Source organism: Pseudophryne corroboree, chromosome 2 (assembly GCF_028390025.1).
Source record: "Pseudophryne corroboree isolate aPseCor3 chromosome 2, aPseCor3.hap2, whole genome shotgun sequence".
NCBI classification, from domain to species: domain Eukaryota; kingdom Metazoa; phylum Chordata; class Amphibia; order Anura; family Myobatrachidae; genus Pseudophryne; species Pseudophryne corroboree.
The window spans coordinates 81,360,245-81,379,807 of NC_086445.1; the positions used below are offsets into that span (position 1 = coordinate 81,360,245).

At 45.9% G+C, this 19,563-nt stretch overlaps 1 long non-coding RNA gene across 2 annotated transcripts in view; it reads left to right on the top strand.

Moving 5' to 3' along the window:
* Positions 1 to 19,563, top strand: part of LOC135050522 (uncharacterized) — a 142,816-nt gene that overhangs the window by 91,822 nt on the left and 31,431 nt on the right. The gene's annotated exons all lie outside the window — the stretch shown is intronic.

Genomic DNA, 19,563 nt, shown 5'->3' on the forward strand with positions numbered 1-19,563 from the left:
AAAGGGGGTGTGGCCACAAAATAATACCAATTCATACTACGGTGCACAGTAGTCTCCATTATTCAAATTACACCGCACAGTAGCGCCACTACACCAGGTAGAGCCCTTTATACATTACGGCAGCCAGTCCCCCTTTTTACACATTACGGCAGCCAGTCCCCAATTTTACACATTACGGCAGACAGCGTCCCCCTTTTTACACATTACGGCAGCCAGTCCCCAATTTTACACATTACTGCAGACAGCGTCCCCCTTTTTATACATTACGGCAGCCAGTCCCCCTTTTTACACATTACAGCAGCCAGTCCCCCTTTTTACACATTACGGCAGACAGCGTCCCCCTTTTTATACATTACGGCAGCCAGTCCCCCTTTTTACACATTACAGCAGCCAGTCCCCCTTTTTACACATTACGGCAGACAGCGTCCCCCTTTTTACACATTACGGCAGACAGCATCCCCCTTTTTTACACATTATGGCAGATAGCGTCCCCCTATTTACACATTACGGCAGACAGCATCCCCCTTTTTACACATTACGGCAGACAGAATCCCCCTTTTTACAGTGTACAGCAGACAGCGTCCCCTTTTTACACATTACGGCAGACAGCATCCCCCTTTTTACACATTACGGCAGACAGCATCCCCCTTTTTACAAATTACGGCAGCCAGTCCCCCTTTTTACACATTGTGGCAGATAGAATAGATAGATAGATAGATAGATAGATACTTACCATCTATCCCCGCTGGCTCAGGCAGTCAAGCTCCTCGGTGCAGGCTTCATGCAGCAGATCCCGGGCAGGGGAGAAGGAGGAGGAGGGAGAGGGACTGGAACCATAGCAGCACAGTGTAATTGCTGCAGCTGTCCCTCTCCATCCGCATTGGCTGGCCGACGCTGCTGTGAATGCTGGGATGAGGGAAGTGCATCCCAGCATTCACAGCAGCTCCGGGCAGCCAATGCGAAAGGAGAGGGACTGCTGCAGCGGCGCCACTACCAATTACATAGCGCTGCTGCGGCTCCAGTCCCCCTCCCACCTCCTCCCCTGCCTCCGGAGCTGCTGTTCTCCTCTTCTCCAGCGCGGCGCACACAACACAGCACAGGCGGCTTGTAATGAGTCAGTTTGACTCATTACAAGCCGCTGGCCGTTGCGCCCTCTGGGCGACTGCGCTGTGTGCCAGGCACACCTGGCACACACGTAGTTACAGCTCTGGGCGTGAGCTCTGGGCATGTGCAGTGCCGCTGAGATATCAGCCACTGGACGGGCGTGTCTATGACCCATGGGGGTGATTCAGACCTGATTGCTGCTGTGCGTTTTTGTTCAATGGACTGCGCATGCGTATGCACCGCAATGTCCACACATGTCGGCCAACAACAACGGGCATCGTCGGTCAGTGACAGGATGGTGAGAAAATTTAATTTGCACGGGCAAAAAAAGAGATGTATTGTGGGATATTTATTTATTTAAACGTTTCTTTTATAGCGCAGCATATTCCGTTGCTCTTTACAATTGGACACAATGATAAAACAAAACTGGTTAATAACAATCAGTCATAGAGGTTGGAAGTCCCTGCTCGCAAGCTTACAATCTATAGGATATTAATATTTAAATATGAATAAAAAGATGGAGATGTTGCATTTAGGTCAGCTTTTTCTCCACCAAAATGACTTGTTTCCTGTTTCAAATCTTTGGAAATGGTGAAAACCAGGAGTTGCGCTAGGCTTTCAGTTGAACCAATTTTGTGCCTGCCAGTTGCACGTTATACAGGAAAACAGGGCTGCCATCACAAATTATGGGGCCCGGGACTGACAAAATAGACAGGGCCTCTCCCTCCCCCAAAAAAAGATTCTTCCGCACTGCTTCACCCCTATGTGATGTCATACATTGTGACGTTACACATAGGTGGAGTGTTGCGGTCCTACAGGAGCGATTTACAGAGAGCTGATGCGCAGGGAAGGCTTGTTTTAAGGCGTTCTTCCTGCACATCAGCCTGCTGTTGATTCACAGACTGCTGCAGTTCTACAGGTATTGGTGGTAGGAGCCAGGGGTGTGCCCCCCTCTCTGTAAGGGCCCGGGACACCAGTCCCCACAGTCCCCCCCTGATGGCTGCCATGCAGGAAAGAGCATTTCCAGGCAGATTTCAGGCCTAATTCAGCTTCAGTTGCAGAAGTGCGGAAATCACTATTCTGCGATTTCCGCACTTCTCCACATGCGCACACCCCCCTGTGCACATGCACGAGGACATAGATCGGAAGATCGCGTTCGCAATTTAAGTACTGGCGGGGGTGGCGACGGGGCTAATTCACAGTATTTTGGGGGTGTCGTAGCGGCATTGGGGGGAGGGAGCATCTGGACTGTTTGCGTGACGTCACACGCAGCCGCTGCGACCAAAGATATGGCGGCCCGCCGACTGCCTTTACAGCTAGACTGCGGAGGCAGGGGGCAACCCTTAAGATGCAAGCGCATTGCTGTTGAGTGATGCGCTCACATTTCAGCGGGGGGGGGGGGGGCGCGGGGCGTCCTTGCCCTGTGCAAAATGGTATCATTAAGTCAGTCCCAGTCTCCCCTCACAATCATGATTCATTTACACCATAAATCAAGCAGTGTTTTGGGAGGAAGAGGTCAAAGTGGAAATTAATAAAGTTTTTGGTCCTAACATGGCCGAACGATGGACTTTGACGTGTAATTGACAGGTTTATATAACCAAGGGCAGCACAGTGAGACAGTGGTTAGCATTATAGCCTCACATTGCTGTGGCCTTGGTTTCAATTACGACCGTGGTGCTGTCTGTGTGGAGTTTGCATGTTCTTCCCAGTGTTTCCTCCATGTGACAGTTTTTTCCCACTGTCTACAAACACACTGGTAGGCTAACTGGATTCTGATTTTTGTGTGGTTAAAGCTATCCACAGTTAGCAGGATCTCCCGGCCCAGCAGGACCATAATTATCAGTTGTCCAGGATGGGGGGAGGCGCCTGGTTCAGCCACACACACATTTTAACCTCGGGGGGCCATAATCATCCAATGGCGGGGAAAGCTCACCACAAATATATTGTCTTTTACTCCTGGCTCTGGGCTCCTTCATGGACGTGTTCAAAAAGTCACAGGCGAACGCACCATAATGTAAGAACCACTGGGGCCCGGACTGATGTTAAAGATTACCTCTGATGTACAACACTACCTAATATGATTAGACCTATATAAATTACTAATAATCGATTTCAGAAAGAAATCCAAGGAGGAAAAATCATCTGGGTGGCCTGATTCAGAGATAGATGCCGCGGCTAACCGGTTGCGATTGACCAATGTTTTTAGATCTGTGCACGTGCAGATCTAGTGTTGCATCGTCAGACACATTACGGCTGCAGACCATGGATGATTGACAGTCTGCAGCAGTCGTGTGTTGGTGACAGTCAGTGTTGCAAAAAATGGGTGAGTATTGGCCCCGCTTTCTGGATGTACCAAGGTCAGTGACTGTGTCCTCCGGTGCAGTTTCCCTGGCCCGTAGGTGCATAGTTTTGCCAGGCATCCTGAGTAACCTGTAGGTTACTCAGATGTCTGATGCTGCAACCAATGGTGGAGATGTTGATACGATGCCAAGTCTCCGGGCGCAAAAAAATCATCTGAGTGGCCTGATTCAGAGATAGATGCCGTGGCTAACCGGTTGCGATTGACCAATGTTTTTAGATCTGTGCACGTGCAGATCTGGTGTTGCATCGCCAGACACATTACGGCTGCAGACCATGGATGATTGACAGTCTGCAGCAGTCGTGTGTTCACCGATGGTGGAGATGTTGATCCGATGCCAAGTCTCCCGGCGCAGGCAACAGATCACAGTAGCCGGCGGTGGGCGTCTCTTTTCCTGAGGCTTTTGTATATTTTGAAGACGCAGGGGGCGGTGCCTATAGCATCCACCTCTGAACCAGACCCTGAATCTCAACATTTTTAACTAGGGAGGATATAAATGTATTCTCCTATTTCATAGGCAAACAACGGATAAGGGAGAGGGGGGGAGTGTTAAATATTAATACTGTATTCCATACAGTATCCAGTGTATGAAAAGACCATTATTTACTTACATTAATGTCCAGGGTCATTACTGGGTCCAGAGGGAAAAAGATGCAGGTGCACTATCTCACACTAGCTCAACCTGTAATAACCAGAGGCATTTAGCATAATCCTGGTCAGGGCTATGAGCTTACCCACCGCACCAAGGTAGCCTCTCATTGGGTAAGTCCCTAACACTAACTACAGGGGTTCAGGTCCGGGGGGCAGGGCACCCCAAAGCCACCCAGCCAGACAACCCCAGGGCACCGCAAGAGTGATACAAACAAAGAGTTAAGTGGGTAGGAGCAGCTGCTGCTGCATGTGTGTGTAATCAGTGGCGTAAGTTCGTCACAGTTGCCCGGAGGCAAGATAAATATTGGTGCCCCCCTATTTCCTATATTAAGATAAATATATGTATGTATGTGTGCATGTGTGTGTGTGTGTGTGTGTGTGTGTGTATATATATATATATATATATATATACACACATATACACACACATGTATGTGTGTGTGTGTGTGTGTGTGTGTGTGTGTGTGTATGGAGTGTTCTTAAAAAAATGTATATACTGTATTTATACATTTAATTGTCTTTTATTTTAAATCACACATTTCTTAGCAGTCATACCTAGGATTAGAACCCATGACCTGTTACACTAACAGCAGACACTTTACTGATGGAGCAATTTGCTCCTGTAGTGGAAGCATGAGAATTCTAACTATATGAAGTTATGTGTAATTGTCAGAGAAGTATCTTCATATAGTTAAATTTCTCATATTTCCTATACAGGAGCAAATAGCTCCATCAGTAAGGTGTCTGCTTCCAGTGTAATAGGTTGTGGTTTCTAATCCTGGGTGTGATACTTGTAAAAGGTGTATATTCAGTATAATAAAGAGGGTGTTATTTGTAAGGTGCAGGGACCAGTGAGGAAGTCGGCCACTGAAAAGACAGCAGCACCTATCAATTAACTTTTGATTCAATGGTGTCACAGAATGGGAGGAGAGGTGCCCCCCTTCAGAGCAGGAGCCCGGCGGCAGATGACTCCATTGCCTCCCAGAGTTCTGCCTCTGTGTGTAATGTGAAGAGTGAAAGAAATTGGTGTGAAAGTGTTACACATATATAAAACAAACTATAAGTGCCATAGTGTGTTGAAATAAATGTTAGATTGCGGTGCCCCGGGGATGCCCAGCCACGGCAGGTTCAGGAAGCCCCACACCCCAGGGAATCCCCCCAATATTGACTGCCATAATAAACAAAATGTAGGAGTCTTACCTCAGTGTCCTGTAGTTAGTATTAGGGACTTACCCAATGAGAGGCTACCTTGGTGCAGTGGGTAAGCTCATAGCACTGGCAAGGATTATGCTAAATGCCTCTGATTATTACAGGTTGAGCTAGTGTGAGATAGTGCACCTGTTATTTTTCCCCTCTGTACACTGTATTAAGTCTCAAGCAGAGTAGCACCTCATTACCTAATTATGGTGTGCAGATTAGGACCCCCTTCCCTCTGTATCATTACTGGGTCCTTCTACCACTCCCCCAGACTCCCACAGTTGCTCCAGTGGCCCACAGAATGGGAGACTGTGGATTGCATTTGGAAACTCCCCTCTAGAAATCCTGTGTTTGCCACTGCTATTGTAGTGTCCTTATAAAATCCCTTCTGCTTCCTCAGTCCTCACAGGCTGCAATTGTACGTACTTTAGCTATATATAGCTAGCAAGCTTTCATCATGATTGCTATACTTAATTTCTTGCTTACTTGAATTGAACAAAAAGTGCGTTCAACAAACTAATGCTTTGCTAATATGGACTTTGAGGATGGCAAAGTGGACAGATGTGGCCTAGAGCATGACGTATGGTCGTAGCTCAAGTGGAGTGTCACGTGTGCTGGCTGCTGAGGATCCAGGGGCGATATCAGTCATGGAGTCAGGTGACTTTTTGCAGTGAGATGATCCCTGGAGGAACTGGTGGCTGGTCTATAATTAGAAGCAGTGCCATCCTGGGTTTGGTGAGTAAGGGGTCTATTTATGAAGCAGTGAAAAGTGTGGAGAAGTTGCCCATGGCAACCAATCAGCTGCTCCGTACAATTGTAAATGTTACTTCAATGCTGATTGGTTGCCATGGGCAACTTCTCCACTGGCTCACTTCTTCACACTTTTCACGGCTTGATGAATAGACCCCTAAATATCCCCTAAATTAGTAACTATACACCTCCTCCAGCTCATCCAACACCGCCCCCTTTTATTTACCCAAGGAGAAAAGACGCGACAAAGGACAAGGGGCGTATTGACAAAGCTCTGATATATAATATCTGGGAATTTTTAGTTTGACTTCACAAGGTAAAGTATGTGGCTTTCTCAAGCAATATATAAAACAAGTAATAAGTTCTAGTATTAAAAAAAAAAACCTGCATAAAAAAGGTTGTTTCTCCCTTGGTAAGTCTTTCTACTGCGGCATGAAATATATGTTCCCCAACAAACAATTATTGTATCCTTTGTCGGGTATTTAACTTTCACGGGATGTAAAGTTCGACACAAAGAAACAGCATATTCTTATTCTGAGAAATGGAAGAGTCATACAAAGTCGGTATAGTATATCTGTTAACTTTAATGTGTTTTGCTGGTGAAAAAAAAAAAAGGGTTTAAAATAAAATGAATCCATGAAAAAGACAATGGCCCTCATTCCGAGTTGTTCGCTCGTTCTTTTTCATCGCATCGCAGCGAATTTCCGCAAACTGCGCATGCGCAATGTTCGCACTGCGGCTGCGCCAAGTAAATTTGCTAAGAAGTTTGGTATTTTACTCACGGCATTACGAGGTTTTTTCTTCGTTCTGGTGATCGTAATGTGATTGACAGGAAGTGGGTGTTTCTGGGCGGAAACTGGCCGTTTTATGGGAGTGTGTGAAAAAACGCTGCCGTTTATGGGAAAAACGCGGGAGTGGCCGGAGAAACGGGGGAGTGTCTGGGCGAACGCTGGGTGTGTTTGTGACGTCAAACCAGGAACGAAACTGACTGAACTGATCGCAGTGGCAGAGTAAGTGTCGAGCTACTCAGAAACTGCTAAGAAATTTCTATTCGCAATTTTGAGATTCTTTCGTTCGCAATTTTGCTAAGCTGAGATTCACTCCCAGTAGGCGGCGGCTTAGCGTGTGCAATGCTGCTAAAAGCAGCTTGCCAGCGAAAAACTCGGAATGAGGGCCAATAAACAGGCAAAACAAATGCATTAGTAATACTAGTAGTAAATATGTCTGGGCAACCTAAAACACTGGGGAATACTTTCCAACATTTTGCCGATTAAAATCGGGACACTGCTCGCACCAGCGGCGCATGAGCCGCCGTTTTTACATTATTATGACCACCAGCTAATAGCCAGAGTAACCGCCGTGTGCAGCACGGACAGCAGCTAGACGTGCTGAACTGTTGTTTAGACACACGTCTGGTAGCCCCCGAGGTTCATTTTGATGGTGAGCTGCTCCAGGACTGTAGTGTGTCGTCGGCCCTCACGCACCTTCGTAGCCAACGTTCACCTCTCACATCAATGACACGTGGTGCTCTGCAGTTTCTTCGTCGGTTATTCACAATACTGCAATATGTCCAGTCACAATACACCTTCACCACAGCAGCACGCGGACAGTTCCCAAACTGCCTGTGTCAGAAATACTGCCACCCTTGGCCCGAAAGCCGATAATTATCCCTTTTCACAACTTGGATAATCACCACTTTTACCCATGACAGCAACAAGTGACATAAATTGTGCAGACACCTTATATACCCACTATACCCACCAAGCCAGCACACGACACGTGATGTACTATATGGGCTACCAGTGCCGTAACTATATGTGTGCCAAGTGTGCCTGGCACACAGCGCAGTCGCCCTGAGGGTGCAATGGCTAGCGGCTTGTAATGAGTCAAATTGACTCATTATAAGCTGCCTTTGCTATGCTGTGTGCGCCACGGCTGTAGGAGAAGAGAAGAGCAGCAGCGCCGGAGGCAGGGGAGGAGGAGGAGGGAGGGGGACTGGAGCCACAGCAGCGCTATGTAATTGGTAGTGGCGCCGCTGCAGCAGTCCCTCTGCTTCCGCATTGGCTGCCCGGCGCTGCTATGAATGCTGGGATGCGCTTCCCTCATCCCAGCATTCACAGCGGCGTCGGCCAGCCAATGCGGAAGGAGGGTGACTTCTGCAGCAGCGCCACCACCAATTACACTGCGCTGCTGCGGCTCCAGTACCCCTCCCTCCTCCTCCTCCCCTGCCTGGGATCTGCTGCACCTGCACCGAGGAGCCTGAGCCAGCGGGGAGAGATGGTAAGTATCTCTCTGTCTGTCTGTCTGTCTGTCTGTCTATCTATCTCTATATCTATTCTGTCTGCCGCAATGTGTAAAAAGGGGGACTGGCTGCAATGTGTAAAAAGGGGGACGCTGTCTGCCGTACATTGTAAAAAGGGGACTCTGTCTGCTGTACAATATAAAAATGGGGACGCTGTCTGACATAATGTGTAAAAAGGGGGATGCTGTCTGCCGTAATGTGTAAAAAGGGGGACGCTGTCTACGGTAATGTGTAAAAAGGGGACGCTGTCTGCAATACAGTGTGAAAAGGGGACGCTGTCTGCCGTAATGTGTAAAAAGGGGGACGCTGTCTGCCATAATGTGTAAAAAGGGGTACGCTGTCTGCTGTACAGTGTAAAAAGTGGACGCTGTCTGCCGTAATGTATAAAAAGGGGGACGCTGTCTGCCGTAATGTGTAAAAAGGGCACACTGTCTGCCGTAATGTGTAAAAAGGAGGCACTGTATACCGTAATGTGTAAAAAGGGGACACTGTCTGCCGTAATGTGTAAAAAGGGGGACTGGCTGCCGTAATGTGTAAAAAGGGGGACTGGCTGCCGTAATGTGTAAAAGGGGCTCTACCTGGTGTAGAGGCGCTACTGTGCGGCGTCATTTGAATAATGGAGACTACTGTACACCGTAGTATGAATTGGTATTATTTTGTGGCCACACCCCTTCTCAGTGAAGCCACGCCCCTATATAGTTTTCGCGTGCCTACGGCGCACACTGCCCCTATCTTGCATAGTGGTGGTGGTGGTGGTGGGGGGGCGTGCCAATACCGTTTCTTGCACACAGAGCTAAAATGCCTAGTTACAGCACAGTGGGCTACGCCCAAATGTAGGTGGTGGTCAGGTAGATGTATCAGGGACATGTAATGAGGTAAATGGCTCAGTAGGCCAGAGCCAGATTTACCCACAATATACGAGCCCAAGGGTTCATGTTGGTATTATACACAGGTACAGCAGTATTTGGTGAGTTTTAATCAGAGATGTGCGGACAAGGTAGGCGGAGGGAAGGGGGGGGGGGGGGGTTGGTATTGCCTCACTTGTCATAGACTTTTTACTCCAGAATTTTGACTATAAATCTGATTAGAAAAATACAAAAATATATTTGTAGTATATTCTTTGTATTTTTCATATACTATATATGGTCAGAACCGTGGCGTATACTGGAGTATGACAAATACGGCTCTGGCTCACCTGACTGCACATCACTGATGGATATATATATATATATATATATATATATAATACACATAAATTCACACACACACACACACACACACACACACACACACACATTTATATATTATATATATAACACACATATATATATTTATATAATATATATATAAATATATATATATTTTTTATACTTTTATATATATAGCAATTTTCGGACCGGCACTCCACGGAAGACTCAAATAACTGCGCTGGTGCCTCCACATATACCAATGTATAGATATAGTCTCGCAATGGTGTGGCACTCAGCTTGATAAATAAGCAATAAACCAGTCAGGTCTTACAACGTTTCAGTGCTTTATTGCACTATCGTCAGGATACCTGGTATCCTGACGATAGTGCAATAAAGCACTGAAACGTTGTAAGACCTGACTGGTTTATTGCTTATTTATCAAGCTGAGTGCCACACCATTGCGAGACTATATATATATATATAAATGTCGATCAGTAAACGTTACAAACTTTTCATGGCAAAAGAAATGTATGGAAATGAAAGGACTGAAGAGAGCGCAGACAGTAACGTGTTTGAGCAGAAAATTTAAAGCACAGTCATAAGAAGACTGTAAGGAATTTACTGTTTATTTGTTGCTTCCGTACAGAGATTGGTAGTAAATGGAGTGCATTCAGGGCACTTTCACCAGGGGAATACACCGGGCATGTATACTTCTATTACCCTTTCATCTCTTTAGTGGTGACATTACTTCTGGCGATCAGTCATCAATGGTTCGTAGCCATTAACCGTTTCCTCCCAATGATAAATAGTTTTACAATTGATGAGGCGATCCTAAGGCCTATAATATGTCCGTGTTATGGGAGTGTCACAGGCCGGTATGAATAATTAGGATGACCTTAATTAGGTCAACAGTCAATAGGTCAACGCCATATGATCGAAATGTAAAATGTCGACAGAGTCATTAGGTGAGCAGGTAAAAGGTAGACAATGGAAAAGGTCAACAGGTACAAAATAGAAAATGGTCAACACAAAAAAAGGTTGACACAACATTTTATTTTATTTTTTGTGCAGTTTTTCGCTGTCAAAGCACAGGGAACCCCAATTATTGTACCACATCCCCTTGCATGGCTTACTTCGCCCTCCATGCCATGAGCAAGGTGCTTCACTCCACTACCGCTGGGCTCTGCACATGTTACTATTCCCAATCGTAGTCCTCGTAGATGGTAAAGTAGGAAAAAGTTGGGGGGAAAAATGCAAAAAAACTTTAAAATTTGTGTTGACCATATGTGTTTACCATTTTCATGTCGAACATCTGAACCTGTCGACCTTTTGTACATCTCCTCTGGGTACCAGCCGCATACCAAATGTACAGTAAATACAGTTAATATTTATATTCTGCTCCTGCGCATAACTATTCGCAGTAGCGTGCGTTCTTCTGCAAACCAACACCGGAATATTTCCCTTAATATACCCTACAGCTGGATACCAAACACCACCTTATAACCTAGTTCTGTCCCCTCCTATCCTGTAAAGGTGAATCCCTTTGTTCTGATACCATTTAAACTATTGTAACTTGCTGGTGTGGTGCAGGGAGACTATGTGTACATTGTGCACTATTTGGATTAAATATGTAATGTGTTTTTATGGCTTTTCCATGCGATCACAAACTCTACCGTAATTACCCATACCATGCTCTAATACGCAGGACCGCGGGAGCGACCATACGCAAATTGCGACTATGTGCACGCACGGCAGAATAAGTACGCGCACGGAGGCCATCTGTGTGTAGTTTGTACGTGATGTGTGTACTGCAATATTTTTCGACTTCGACAGTCCACCCTTTGGCAGTCACCAATAACTGCCACTAACTAATCAATAAATAGAAAAATATCTATACAATAGGGCCCTCATTCCGAGTTGTTCGCTCGGTAAAAATCTTCGCATCGCAGCGATTTTCCGCTTAATGCGCATGCGCAATGTCCGCACTGCGACTGCGCCAAGTAAATTTGCTATGCACTTAGTAATTTTACTCACGGCTTTTTCATCGTTCAGGCGATCGTAATGTGATTGACTGGAAATGGGTGTTACTGGGCGGAAACAGGCCGTTTTATGGGCGTGTGGGAAAAAACGCTACCGTTTCCGGAAAAAACGCAGGAGTGGCCGGAGGAAAGGAGGAGTGTCTGGGCGAACGCTGGGTGTGTTTGTGACGTCAAACCAGGAACGACAAGCACTGAACTGATCGCAGATGCCGAGTAAGTCTGGAGCTACTCAGAAACTGCTACGAGGTGTGTAATCACAATATTGCGAATACATCGGTCGCAATTTTAAGATGCTAAGATTCACTCCCAGTAGGCGGCGGCTTAGCGTGAGCAACTCTGCTAAAATCGCCTTGCGAGCGAACAACTCGGAATGACCTCCTATATACAGAAGCTTGGATGATCGGAGGAGAGTTGTAGGTGGGAAATGTATGACCTAGTGGGATAGTAAAAAGCATGTATGTATGAATCCATATCTGAGGGGCATGTATCATCGTGCCGTATATGTTCTAAATAAGCTTCCAGGTATTGCGAAGTATACATTAAATCCTTCTCATCCCATACCGAGCTCTTTTCGGCTTCTTGTTCCAACAAATGGGGTGCACATTTAGTTGATGATACATGGAGGGGGAACATATGTGAGTGCTGGTATATGTGAATATCACCTGTCGACTATGTGTGCCATTAACTGGAGGTTGCAGAGATGAAGATAAGACACATATATAAAAATACATTCACATAAACATTTTGGGTAGGGCTGACGTCTTTTCCGGTTGGATGTATCTGGGCAGAGGGGGAGACAAAGAAAAACGGTGAAAGAAACAGGCCATGAAATTAATTTGCAATCCTTATCATAACACTGTCTCTATGGATGGATCATAAATTAAATCTGCTGCTGTAACAGTGCCCTCGCTCCTTAGACTCATCAAATTTGTGCCGTGCTTGCGCCGCGTTAGAATTTGAACACACCTAAATATCAAACCAATAGTTATGATGACTCCCAGGATACAAAGGAGAAACTTCCCCACACCCGTAATGACATTTTGAGCCCACTTTTCTAAACCTGAGAACCATTTGCGTGGGTTCAACCATGAGACCCAGCCGGTCAGTTCATTACCCACAGTCGCTAAGGTAAGGTTATGCTTCCTCCTGAACTCCCACTTCAACTGCAAGATCTTGTCCATCTTCTGATAGATGATCTCTGTGGGGTTGTCAGTGCTGTTCGTAATATACGTACAGCACTTCACACCATATTGAGTTGCCAGAGTAACACAGTACCCACTTGTCACGGCTGTAACATAATTAAGGACCATCCTGTGCTGGATCAGTTCCTTTTTGTAGGCTTGTAACTCCCTTCCCGTATACCTGAAGGTGTCATCATACATCTCAGTGATATTATTCGCTAGCGCATGTATATACCTATAATTTATAGTTCCTCTGGAAGTACGGGTGATGTCTAATGCGAGAAGGAACTGAATCCCGGTGGATTCGTGGATCAAATCAGAGGCTGCGTTTTCTGCCCTATCTATGAGGTGTCTCTTGATGATGTGTTCATAGTGAGTATGAGTATAAGGAGCCTGAGCACTGCGGTGAACGTCTTTCATTTTATCGTGGGTTATGGTCATGACTTCCGGTAGTACTCTCCCAATATAACACAATCCCTCTGAGCTCGGGGCAAGCCACTTGTACGCTTTCCTCCCACATATGAAATAGGCATAATCTGGGAGAACATTGGGGACAAAATGTAACATCACCATATTGCAAACTTTCCAAGTAAAGAAACCAATCCCTAGTTCTCCCATTTGCTCAGTACAAGTATCGGGCTGGATGATATGGGCACAATACCCTGACGATACTTTTCCAACCCACATGGTCTTGCTTCCATGGGTATACCTATACCGAAAATACCTCCCACTGTTGGCTATTTGGCGTACAAGTTCAGAGTCTATGGGTATCTTATCAGCTCTGTGTGAAAAGGTCATTGTCTAGTTATTCCACGTCACTTCCCAATTTCCTGGTTTTCGGAAATTGGAAATATTAAAACACAATAAGGACCTGCCTACATGATACTGGTGGAGCTTCAAACTAGGGGGCCTAGAGATATTTAATTTCTTGTCCACCGATCTCCCACCCCGTAATTCCAGTACCTCATCTATTGCTAAAAGGTATGGTACTAATCCTGACTTACTCTGACCTTGGAGGTACCTGTGAGCACACCCAGCATTCTGTCTGGTTTAAGACCTTACCCACTAGTGCAGGGCTGGCCAAACCAGTCCTCGAGATCTACCAACAGTTCATGTTTTCCAGGCCTCCTGGAGATCTGTAGAATTGTCAGGTAGGAATAAATGCAGCACATCTTAATTAGTAATGACTACACCTGTGCACCAGCTAGGTGGTCTGGAAAATGTGAACTGTTGGTAGATCTCGAGGACTGGTTTGGCCAGCTCTGCACTAGTGAGTGATAATAACTCAACGGATGGCGGTCCATGTTGATATTAAGGTTGGACTGATATCTCTGGATGCACCCATCTTCGACTATATTCTCACAATTCCTACAAATACAATATTCATCAGACAATAACCCTTCACAGTGCCTCCGAGCTCCATGACTACCAGAGCACTTACTGATACCAGCCTTTACTCGAGTGATGTGCTGCTCCTGAGATCCTACAAATTCATACTCGCCATCAAAACCCATTCCAGATCCCTGCTCGACCTCTCTGGGACCCTCACCAAAACAAATTGTCCTGATCAAAAACAGAATTACTAGTAGAACCCGAAACGCAGTCTCTTGTGATAGATCCATTTCGCTAAGGGAAAGAAGGAAAATAAGGAGAAAAGGAAGGAAAATGCAGGAGGGGGGGTGAAAAAAGAAAATGGTGCGACAACCGTACTAGATCTTGTTGCTCTCCGTGCTCAGATGCCTTTCAACAGTCCTGCCTCTCAACTTTCCCGGAACAAACACTACAGTGATACGAGGTTCTCCACACCCTGCTCTTTGTCACAAGTTCTCTCCGGGTCAGCGACCTTCTTGTAGTGGGACGAGTGGACCCAAGTCTCTTTTTCGGTGACCTTTAGTGCTGTCATGCTGGTTAACAAGACTTGGTATGGTCCTTCCCACCTCTCTATGAGGCAACCTGAGCATAAGAAATTTCGAATCATCACATAATCCCCAGGCTCAATGTCATGACAATTACTGTTCGGTAGGTCAGAAATCACCAGCTTTAGATTTCTTTGTTGATTTCTCAGCTGCTGGCTCATCCCAACCAAATATTTCATAGTCACTTCATTATTGCATTTCAAATCATCCTGGGGGTCTATCATTACATGAGGTTGTTGACCAAAAAGAATTTCAAAGGGTGATAGTGGAGACCTGGGAGTGGTTCTGATGCTGTACAACACTAGTGGCATAGCTTCTGGCCACAGCAATCCAGTTTCAGCCATTACTTTGCTCAGCTTGTTCTTAATAGTGCTGTTCACTCTCTCTACCTTTGCACTCGCCTGTGGCCGGTATGGAGTATGCAGCTTGCTATTAATTCCCATCAGTTTGCACATGACCTGAAAGACTTCACCTGTGAAATTGGTACCACTATCACTTTCAATCATTCTAGGGCTACCATATCTACAAACAAATTCCTGCACCATTTTCTTTGCAGTGAATGTAGCAGTATTTGTGGCAGCAGGGAACGCTTCTACCCAGTTGGAAAATACATCAATACATACTAACACATATTTCAAATTCCTACAGGGTGGTAACTGTATGAAGTCGATTTGTATTACCTGAAAAGGTCCGTCTGTCGGAGGGATATGGGATGGTTCTGTTGGTATTGTCTTACCAATATTCTTCCTCAAGCAAGTAAAACATGTCATTGCTCTCTTACCTGCATGAGAAGAGAATCCTGGCACACACCAGTAGGCTCTTACCAGTTTGCACATACCCTCTTTGCCCAGATGAGTCAGACCGTGTGCCGCCTCAGCTAGACTTGGAAGATATGCTCTGGGGGCCACCGGCTTACCGTGTCCATCTGTCCAAAGTCCTGAGGACTCCTGGCCATATCCCTTTGACCTCCAGACTGCCTTTTCCTGTAGGGAACACAAATTTTGCATTTCAATTAGCTGTTGTGTGTTGACCGTGTTAAATGTCATCAGTGATGTGATGTTCGTTTGTATGGGGGTGCTTGCTGCTGATTTAGCAGCTTCGTCTGCCCGGCTGTTACCAAGTGAAATTGGGTCTTGGTTGTAAGTGTGTGCTTTGCACTTGATAACAGCCACTCTGTCTGGTACCTGTATTGCTGTCAAAAGCCTTTTGATGTGGGACGCATGCGCTACAGGTGTGCCAGCTACCGTCATGAAATTTCTGAGGCGCCATAGGGCCCCAAAATCATGCACCACTCCAAAGGCGTACCTAGAATCTGTGTATATATTAGCTGACTTACCCTTGGCCAATTCACATGCTCTGGTTAGGGTGACCAACTCAGCAACTTGTGCTGAGTGCGGTGGGCCAAGGGGTTCAGCTTCTATGATACCTTCGTCATCTACAACTGCATATCCAGTGCACAAGTCTCCCGATTCTGTCTGTCTGTGGCAACTACTGTCAGTGTAGAAGGTAAAGTCTACTCCTTCCAGTGGGTTGTCACTGATGTCAGGTCTCGCAGTGAAAGTTTGATTCAGGTATTCCATACAATCATGCGTATCAGTATCTGCACTAAATCCTCCTTCACCATCATTCTCATCCTCCACCCTTTGTGCCTGTCCATGCACACTTGGCAAGTAGGTTGCAGGATTTAGTGAGCTGCATCTCTTAATGGTGATGTTTACCGGGGCCATCAGTGATAATTCCCACTTTGTAAACCAAACAGATGAGACATGTCTGGTTTGGGCGGCGTTCAGTAAGGCTGATACTGCATGAGGTGTATGGATGGTCAGGTCATGTCCTAACACTACGTCCTCGCTTTTACTTACCAGCAAAGCTATCGCTGCAACACTTCGCAAGCAAGTGGGGAGAGACCGCGCTACAGTGTCCAACTGTGCACTGTAGTAAGCTACTGGTCTGCTGGCATCACCATGTCTCTAAGTTAAGACACCACCGCGCACCCAGCACTTTCAGTACCGTACAATTCAAAGGGCTTCTCATAATCTGGCATACCTAATGCAGGTGCCTGTGATAGACACTGTTTGAGTCTCTCAAACGCCAGTTCGGACTCATCTGTGTGAGAGATCCGTTCCGGTTTGTTCGAAGAGACCATTTCTTGCAAAGGTAAAGCCAGTATAGAGAACCCTGGAATCCAGTTTCGACAGTACCCACACATTCCAAGGAAAGTGCGGATCTGTTGCTGAGTTTGTGGCAGAGTCATGTCGCGAATCGCCTGTATTCTATCAGCGGTAAGGTGTCTAAGTCCTTGAGTCAAGCAGTGTCCCAAATATTTGACCCTGGTCTGTCACAACTGCAACTTATCCTTTGAAACCTTGTGTCCTGTATGGGAAAGATGAAACAGAAGCTGTTTCGTGTCTTTCAAGGACGATTCGAATGAGTCAGAACACAACAATAAGTCATCGACATACTGTATTAGTACCGATCCACTCTCATGTTGAAAGGATTGCAAGGCCTGTGAGAAAATACTCGGGCTGTCAATGAAACCTTGGGGAAGTAGAGTCCAGGTGTACTGTACTCCCCTGCAAAAAGGTATTGGCTGTCAGTGTGAAGAGGGATAGAAAAGAAAGCAGAACAGAGGTCAATGACAGTGAAGAGTTTTGCAGTAGAGGGAATTTGCATGAGGATGACAGCTGGATTGGGCACTACGGGGAATTGGCTCTCAACTATCTTGTTTATCCCCCTTAGATCCTGCACTAGCCTGTAACCCCTCCCCCACTCTTTTTCACAGGGAAGATGGGACTATTGGCGGTGCTGGACGTCCTGACTAGGATGCCCTGCTGTAACAGCCGCTCTATAACAGGGTACACTCCTAACTCTACCTCTGGCTTCAGAGGATACTGAGGGATTTTTGGAGCTATCCTACCATCTTTTACTTGTACTGCTACTGGAGCTACATTCGCCATCAATCCAGTGTCCTGTCCATCTTTAGTCCAAAGGGAACCCGGTATTTGTGAGATCATTTCCTCTACCTTTGATGGACACTTGTCTATAACAGTAGAATGCGACATTAGCCTTTGAGGGGTGTCTAGTATATCTTGTACTTCTTGAGCATGGTTCTCAGGTATATCTAAAAAGACACCCTCAGGAGTACAGTATATGACACACCGAATTTTACACAATAGATCTCTGCCGAGTAGATTAGCCGGAGCCGATGCAGCCAGCAGAAAAAAAAGTTTGGTTTGCAAGGGCCCTATCGTAATCTCTGCAGGTCTACTCAAAGGGTATTGTTGCACCGTTCCTGTTACTCCCATTGCCGAAATCATTTTTCCCGTGGTCTTTACACCTGATGTGGAATTCAACACTGACCTGGCCGCCCCTGTATCTACAAGAAAAGGTAATGGTACACCAGCTACATCAACCGTGATCTCAGGTTCACTACCAAGGCTACCAATTAACTTCACTGGCTGCAGACTACAGGTGTGGCCCAACCCCTATTGTGTAGTGGAACTATCCTGCAGCGCAATGGCAGCTACAATATGTGAGGGGGGTAACTGAGAATTTTCGGAGGTCTGCCTGTCTCTCCTTGGTGGGTACCTCCTTGTTTCCCCTGTATGTGGCTCGTAATTTCTCCTATGTGGTCCCTGATCCCAATTATGTGAATTGTAGTGTGGTTCGTATCCTGGTTTAGGGGGTCGGTATACATTATGTGTCCCTTTATTCCTACATTCCCTTGAGTAATGTCCTTCCTTCTGACAATTATAGCATACTACTACACGTGACTTACCATCAGGGGTCTGGGGTCTTGGCTGATGTGGTTTTGTTGTAAGAGCATGTATACTTACTGTCATCAGCTTATCCCCCTGAGACTCCCTGTGCTTACTGATGTTACGGTCATGCTCGATAGCGGACTCCCTCAATGCAGCCACCGAGATACCTCTCCAGTTAGGTAGAGAGGTCTGTACTCTTGTTCTCAGTGCCTCCTTTAACCCGTCCATTAATACAGAAACAGCTACCTCCCTATGGTGTGCATTATCTTTAATGTCCTCGATCCCAGTGTATCTAGCTATTTCCTGCAGTGCTCAATGGAAATATTCGGATGCCATTTCACCTTCCTTTTGTCTTATGGGGAAGATTTTATTCCATTTGACAACAGTAGGGAAATACACTCCTAATTGCAGATTTATTTGCCGTACATTCTCCTGATTGTATTCATCAGTGAGAGGTACTTCTGCGTCTAACTTACAATCTGTTATGAATTTCGTGGTGTCAATATTTGAGGGTAAACACACCCGTAGCACTGTTCGCCAATCTTTATTTGTGGGCTCATGGGCGTTACCTAACTCTTTAACAAACTACTGGCATCCGACTAGATCTTTTCTGGGATCGTGAAATTCTGACATAATTGACTTTAACTCTGCTCGGGACCAAGGACAATGCATGGCAATGTTCCTGATGGGAGTTACTCCCTGAGCGTCAGTCTTCCCATTGGGGACTGCAATCACCCTGACAGGATTTAATTTAATTACATCATTCTGGTTTGACTCTATAATGTGAGGAGCTATTGTTTCTGCATAGTGTATGGTACCGTACTTACCTGTGGACACGACCTCACTTATCCCTCCGCTAGGGGGCCTTGCTACAACCCTTAGTGGTTGGGCCGTGCCCACCTGAGTATCCTGTATGGTGGCTGCTAGAGAGAGTGTGAAGAAAAGAACACCAAGAACAGTTGCGCATAAACCTTTTGAATGCAGCCCAGGTAAACTCACAATGGTTCACCAACCAATGAATAAACAATACAATACAGAAAAGAGAGAAACCCAGTGGCGCAAAAAGGTGATAATATTTGTAATAAACAGTGAAAGTCTTTCCTCTTATTGCAG